This window comes from Budorcas taxicolor, chromosome 14 (assembly GCF_023091745.1).
Source record: "Budorcas taxicolor isolate Tak-1 chromosome 14, Takin1.1, whole genome shotgun sequence".
Taxonomy (NCBI): domain Eukaryota; kingdom Metazoa; phylum Chordata; class Mammalia; order Artiodactyla; family Bovidae; genus Budorcas; species Budorcas taxicolor.
In genome coordinates, this window is record NC_068923.1 from 62,264,476 (window position 1) to 62,271,636 (window position 7,161).

At 40.2% G+C, this 7,161-nt stretch overlaps 1 pseudogene; it reads right to left on the reverse strand.

The window, feature by feature from the left end:
* Nucleotides 1-351: 351 nt before the first annotated feature.
* On the reverse strand, nucleotides 352-1,376 carry LOC128059198 (histone-lysine N-methyltransferase SETMAR-like; annotated as a pseudogene).
* Between the last annotated feature and the right edge of the window lie 5,785 nt (nucleotides 1,377-7,161).

Sequence of the window (7,161 nt, forward strand, 5' to 3'; positions counted from 1 at the left end):
AGTTTATATCAGTATGGAAACTTTACCATTCCCGATTATTTTAATTCCCAGTTGAATAATATAAATAGATATTTACTGAATAATTGAGAGTTATGAATAAATTTTACATAGCTTATCCATCTGTTATCACACCTGGATTTTTTGGCCTTGCCAACATCCTGTCTTCTTTGTTCTTTGGGTTTAGAGTATATGAAATTGGTTTTACATTCCATTTCAATAAACTTTAATAAAATACTTATATCAGGTTCAAATGGGAGTCAATACTGGTAATGAAATATTTAGGTTGGTGCAAAAGTAATTGTGGTTCAGACCCTGAATTTCAAATCATTATAACTAGGCTCAAGCACATCTTTAATGAAAATAGGAACCATTACAACCAACACATTTTTGCCAATAAGAAATGTTTGTTTATTCTTGTAGCATAAAAATCCATCCTTCAGGATTCAATGAACTCTTGGAATGCATTTTCTGCATCTTGCTGGTTGTGCAGAATTTTCCCTGCAAAAAGTTGTTGAGATGCTGGAAGAAGTGGTAGTCGGTTGGTGAGAGAGAGGTCAGGTGGGTATGGCAGATGAGGCAAAACTTCATAGCCCGATTCATTCAAAATTTGAAGCATTGATTATGCAATGTATGGTTGGGCATTGTCTCAGAGAAGAATTGGGCCCTTTCTGTTGACCAATGCTGGCTGCAGGCATTGCAGTTTTTGGTGCATCTCATCGACTGGCTGAGCATACTTCTCAGAAGTAATGGTTTCACCAGGATTCAGAAAGCTGTAGTAGATCGGACTGGCAGCAGACCACCAAACAGTGACCATGCCCCTATTTTTGGTGCAAATTTGACTTTGGGAAGTACTTTAAAGTTTCTTCTGGGTCCATCCTTGAGCTGGTCATTGCTGGTTATCATTTAAAATCCACTTGTCCTCGCACATCACAATCTGATTGAGAAATGGTTTGTTGTGGTTGCAGTGAATAAGAGAAGATGACATTTCAAAATTATGATTTTTTTTTATTTTTAGTTAGTTCATGAGACACCCACTTATTGAGCTTTTTCACCTTTACAGTTTGCTTCAAATGCCAAATGACCATAGAATGGTCAGTGTTGAGTTCTTCAGCAACTTCTCATGTTGTAAGAGGATCAACTTCAGTCATGGTCCTCAGTTGGTCGTTAACTTTTGATGGCTGGCCACAACACTCCTCATCTTCAAGTCTCTCATCTCCATTGAAAAACCTCATCAACCACCACTGCACCATACATTCATTAGCAGTTTGTGGGCCAAATGCATTATTGATGGTGTGAGTTGTCTCCACTGCTTTATGACCCATTTTGAAATCGAATAAGAAAATCGCCTGAATTTGCTTTTTGTCTAGCATTTCCATGGTCTAAAATACATATAAAATAAATGATAATTCATTAGGAAAAACATAAAACAATAAATGCACATTAAAATTATGTAAAACATAATCACCTTTATTTAAGAATGTATTGCAAAATCAAATGTCAAATTTCAAAAATGCAAAACTGCAATTACCTTTGCATCAACATAAGTACACTATTAAAACATGTTTCTTAGGAGTTACAGCATGGGTGAATCATATCTAGATGCAGAACCAGTGCTGCAAAGCACTTCACAACCAAAATCATGTAGAAAAATATTTTATTTGGAGCATCATTATCTACTCTTAAAGTAGGATAACATCTTTTACCTGTGGAAGTTTCTTTTTTCTGTTATACTTTTCCTTCTCACTTTATCCCTTCAAGTAGATAGTGAACCCATTACCTTAGAGAAAGAAAGCAACATGTCAAAAAGTAGAAAAAAGTGGTATCTTCAGGGCTTTTGATTTCCAAACATTTGATTTCCAATCTCCTTCAATCCACTAAGGAGATTTTACTTGATGCCTTTGAAGCAAACAGAGGGATAAATTTTTCTGCCCTGGATGAAAAGAGATGGAGCAGAATTATTGAGAAGCAGGACATAAGAAGAACCTAGAGGAAGGAATCCTAAACTTGGGAGCCCAGGAAAGTCCAGGGCAGCACTAAGACCTCAGAAAGGTATAGTGTGTCTAGATAAAGACTTGTTCAGATAGCTCCTCAGGGATTTTCATGTTCTAGTAAGGTTAGAAGGTAATGGGATTATTTCATTGCCATCAAGCCATGTGTTCAAGGACTGATGATTTATAGATCCTAGGAGTTTGAGGCTGATCCCAATGCCTTGTGAAAGTGAAAGTCACTCAGTCCTGTCTGACTCTTTGCGAACCCATGTGCTATACAGTCCATGCAATTCTCCAGGCAAAATACTGTAGTGGGTCGCCTTTCCCTTCTCCAGGTGATCTTCCCAACCCAGGGATTGAACCCAGGTCTCCCGCATTGCAGGTGGATTCTTTACCAATTGAGGTATCAGGGAAGCCCTATCAAATGCCTTGATACCATGTAAAAGCCTCAAACTTAGAAGTCCAGGGAAAGTAGAAACTCTAAAGTAACTAAGTTGCGATAATGCCAACAGGATAGTTTAATTATATTAATTGTCACTGGTGTTAATTATCCAAAGGAACAGAGGTTCAGTGCCAGCGTTTCTATGTGATAGCATTCTTGAAGGCAAGGTGATTCAGTGTGAGGAAATTAACAAGATGGCACCAGTCAGGCTCTCTTGCCCCATGCTCTCATGCCCTCTAGCCCCATGTTCTGGAAACAATGACTTTGCATGGTTGTGTAACAGCTCAGATCACTTATAGCACTGAGCATGCGCATTACGAGGTACTCGCTTGGCCACGGGCTACTTTTGTTCTGTAAGAATATATAAGCTTCACCTGGAACAGCCCTGCAGGGCTGTGTGCATTTATGTTATGTTATGTTATCTTATGTCTGCTGCTACAGCTGCTGCACCAGCCAGGAGAGAATAAATGTATCTGCAGTTCCTATGGCTCCTTGAATTTTCTTCCAGCCTCTTAGCTTGCACCTTGCCTACCATGGGTTCAGCGAACAGTGTGCTCAGTGAGACACAGTGAGACAATTGGCACTGTGAACAGGATCAGCAAGGCATCCAAGGAGGCCCATTTGGGTTGCAACTTAATGCTGGAGAAAGTGAAGAGATCAGAGCCCTTGACAAACGGACTGAGGTCTGATGAGCACTTTATGATGGTAGCTTTGTTTGATCCTGTTTAAGAATCCAATTCCCTATCAAGGGTGAATGTGTGGATTTAAAAAGTGTGCCTCGCATTCTTAAAGAAAAAAAAGTGTGCTATGCAGGGGCCAAATGGAAGAGTGACCTATATCTTTCTCACTTTAGTTGTACTGGGGTGTTTGTTTAACTCACATTTCTTAAATCTTATTGGTGCTGAGTTGGACACAAGAATACAGTGTTGAGACGTGCTTTATGGGAAAAGCAGACAAATAAATGAACAATTTCAATTTTTGTAATGAATGCAGAAGCAATGAGAAGCCCTAGGTTTTTAGGGTACCTCTATAAACAGCATGAGCATATCAGGGATTGAAACAATGAGAGCTTTGAACTGATTCTTTTAGAACAAGTAGGAGTTCCTGAGGAGGGCACCAGAGCTTAAAGCAGAGGATGAAACATTTGCAAAACCAACATAGCTTAGAACACTGGATGATGCTAGGGAGTTTGCTATTCCTGCAGTGTGAAACCTTTTTTAAAAAATATAATTTTATTTCTTTCTTTTTGTCTGTGCTGGGTCTTCGCTGCTGCCCGGGCTCTTCTCTAGGTGCAGCGAGTGAGGGCTGCTCTCTAGTTGCGGTGTGTAGGTTTCCCGCTGTAGAGGCTTCTCTTGTTGTGGAGCATGGGCTCTCAAGCGTGCGCTTTAGTAGCTTTTGCAGCACATGGGCTCAGTAGTTGCGGTTTCTGGGCTCTAGAGCACGGGCTCAATAGTTGTGGCACACAGGATTGGCTGCTGCGTGGCATGTGGGATCAGATGGAACCCGTGTCTCCTGCACTGGCAGGCAGGTTCTTTACCACTGAGCCACCAGGAAAGCCCTCCAGTGGGAAGTCTTTATTCAAGAACCACCAGAGAGAAGGAAGTCAAGCAGGATGAGTCAAATCAAAAACAGCCTAAACACCTTCATGATGTCTCCTCAGGTGAAAGTCTGACTCAAAGAATTTTAAGATAACTGATAATCAGATTAACGTTCCAGAAAGGTAAACTCCAGAGGTAAAGCAGAACATTTTGTAGGTAGAGAAATGCATGAGGACAGTGTAGTTGGAGACATTTGCATGCTTTAGGGAAGCAACGATGTGACCATGTTTGGGGACATGAAGGCAGTGCTCTGACGGTGAAGTTGAACATGGGAAATCAGTGAGAGAATGTTGAGGTTAAATAGTTCCAGCTGGGGTGAACAAGGGATTTCAGTAGAGTTGTTGCTGTTGTCCTACTCTTTGCAACCCCATGGATTTGCAGCACACCAGGCTTCCTGTCCCCCACCATCTCCCAGAGTTTGCTCAAGTTCATGTCCATTGAGTCAGTGATGCTATATAACTATTTCATCCTCTGCTACCCTCTTCTCCTTTTACCTTCAATCTTTCCCAGCATCAGGGTATTTTCCAATAAGTTGGCTTTTTGCACGAGGGGGCCAAAGTATTGGAGTTTCAGCTTCATCATCAGTCCTTCCAATGGATATCAGGGTTGATTTCCTCTAGGATTGACTGGTTGGATCTCCTTCTGTCCAAAGGACTCTCAAGGGTCTTCGCCAGCATCACAATTCAAAAACATCAATTCTTAGGTGCTCAGCCTTCCTTATAGTTCAGCTCTCAAATCCATGCATGACTACTGGAAAAACTTTTCAGTAGAGAAAGATATTTAAATCACTTTCTACATTTCTGGTACTAACTGGAGAACAAAGTGAGCGCAAAAGGAGGAGGAGGAGAGAAAGTGGGCACCACCACGTGACGTCAGTGGTCAGTCTGGGTCTCAGAGTGAAGACCGAGTGAAGCAGCACCTCTGCTGGATTGTAAAAGACATGAGATATCCCGTGCCCCCACTCCTCATCCCGCCTCCAGGATTTGGGTATTGAATAATATCACTGTCTAGCTACTTCCTTGGTGACTCAGGTGGTAGAGAATCTGCATGTAATGTGGGAGACCTGGGTTCAGTCCCTGGATCGGCAAGATCCCCTGGAGAAGGGAATGGCAATCCACTCCAGTATTCTTGCCTGGGGAATCCCAAGGACAGAGGAGCCTAGCAGGCTACAGCCCACGGGATTGCCGAGTTGGGCACAACTGAGCTAATGAACAAATCTTCAGCAGTTCCTATTGAATTTTTCAGCAATATTTAACATTTCCCTTTTCAATCATAATGTACTTTAAAAATATTTAAATAATATAGGAATTTATTTTAAGAAAGCTTAATAAAAACTTCTCTCAACCTCTCTCCCAGAAACCCATATTTCTCTCAACAGGTGACCACGGATAACACTCTTTCACAGATTTTTGTCAAGGTATTTATGTGTATCTAACACACATATAAATGTAAAAACAGTTTAATCATACTATAATACCTATCTGTTAACTACTATCACTGCCTTTTCCTTTTCTACTCCTGTTCTAATTAATAATATGACTTGGAGAGAGTCATATTTTAAAACACACACTTCTTCCTTGTTCACTTAAATCTTTGCACAGTATCCTGGGAATTTAATCACAATTTAGCTGTCTTTCTATTAATAGTTACTTAGTTGGATTCCATTTTTTCTGCCTAGTAAACAATACATAACGATCCGTTTCCATGCCTCTATGCACACCTGCAAATGTATTTCTCTAGATTAGAATCCTAGAAGTAGAATTATTGGATCAAGGAGTAAACATATTTTAAATTTTCATAAATACTGTCAAATTTCCCTCCACAAAGTATATTCCAATTTATATTCTCATCAATAGTGTATAACAGTTAGATCATTTTCTTCCTTTAACATTTTCTCTCTAATCCTTTTGTGCAAAAGCTCAGATTTTTCTTTACAGTTATCTTGCATCATGGATTTGGGTGGCATGTATGTGAGTATTATGGTTGAATGGGGCAAGGTGGGAAGAGTTTAAACAATCTTCATTTTCTTGCTTTGCATTATTTGTAAACAAATGTTTCTCATCATCTTTGTTAAAAATAGCTATATTATCCACAGTGCCTCATTACAAAACTTTTGCTATAGTGGGCATCATTATGGCCTTAATTCAATACTTACTTTAATATTTTATGTCTCTTCAAGAGCATTATGGAGGTTCTCACATGGAGTGAGTGTTTCTGGCATACTGTCGAAAAAAATATATTTCTCTTCCCTGTCAGAAAGTCAAGTCTTTGAGGCATATCTTCATACATAGAGTTCCAGTCAAGCTGAACTTATTTCAGTGTCTAATAGGTAAGGGTTACAGAGCAGAAGATATGAAAAAGAGGTGGCAAGAATACACAGAAGAACTGTACAAGAAACATCTTCACGACCAAGATAATCACGGTGGTCCAATCACTCACGTAGAGCCAGACGTCCTCGAATGTGAAGTCAAGTGGGCCTTAGAAAGCATCACTACAAACAAAGCTAGTGGAGGTGATGGCATTCCAGTTGAGCTATTTCAAATCCTGAAAGATGATGCTGTCAAAGTGCTGCACTCAATATGCCAGCAAATTTGGAAAACTCAGCAGTGGCCACAGGACTGAAAAAGGTCAGTTTTCATTCCAATCCCAAAGAAAGGCAATGCCAAAGAATGCTCAAACTACTGCACAATTGCACTCATCTCACATGCTAGTAAAGTTATGCTCAAAATTCTCCAAGCCAGGCTTCAGCAATATGTGAATCGTGAACTTCCAGATGTTCAAGTTGGTTTTAGAAAAGGCAGAGGAACCAGAGATCAAATTGCCAACATCTGCTGGATCATCGAAAAAGCAAGAGAGTTCCAGAAAAACATCTATTTCTGCTTTCTTGACTATGCCAAAGCCTTTGACTGTGTGGATCACAATGGAAAATTCTGAAAGAGATGGGAATACCAGACCACCTGACCTGCCTCTTGAGAAACCTATATGCAGGTCAGGAAGCAACAGTTAGAACTGGACATGAAATAACAGACTGGTTCCAAATATGAAAAGGAGTACGTCAAGGCTGTATATTGTCACCCTGTCTATTTAACTTCTATGCAGAATACATCATGAGACATGCTGGGCTGGAAGAAGC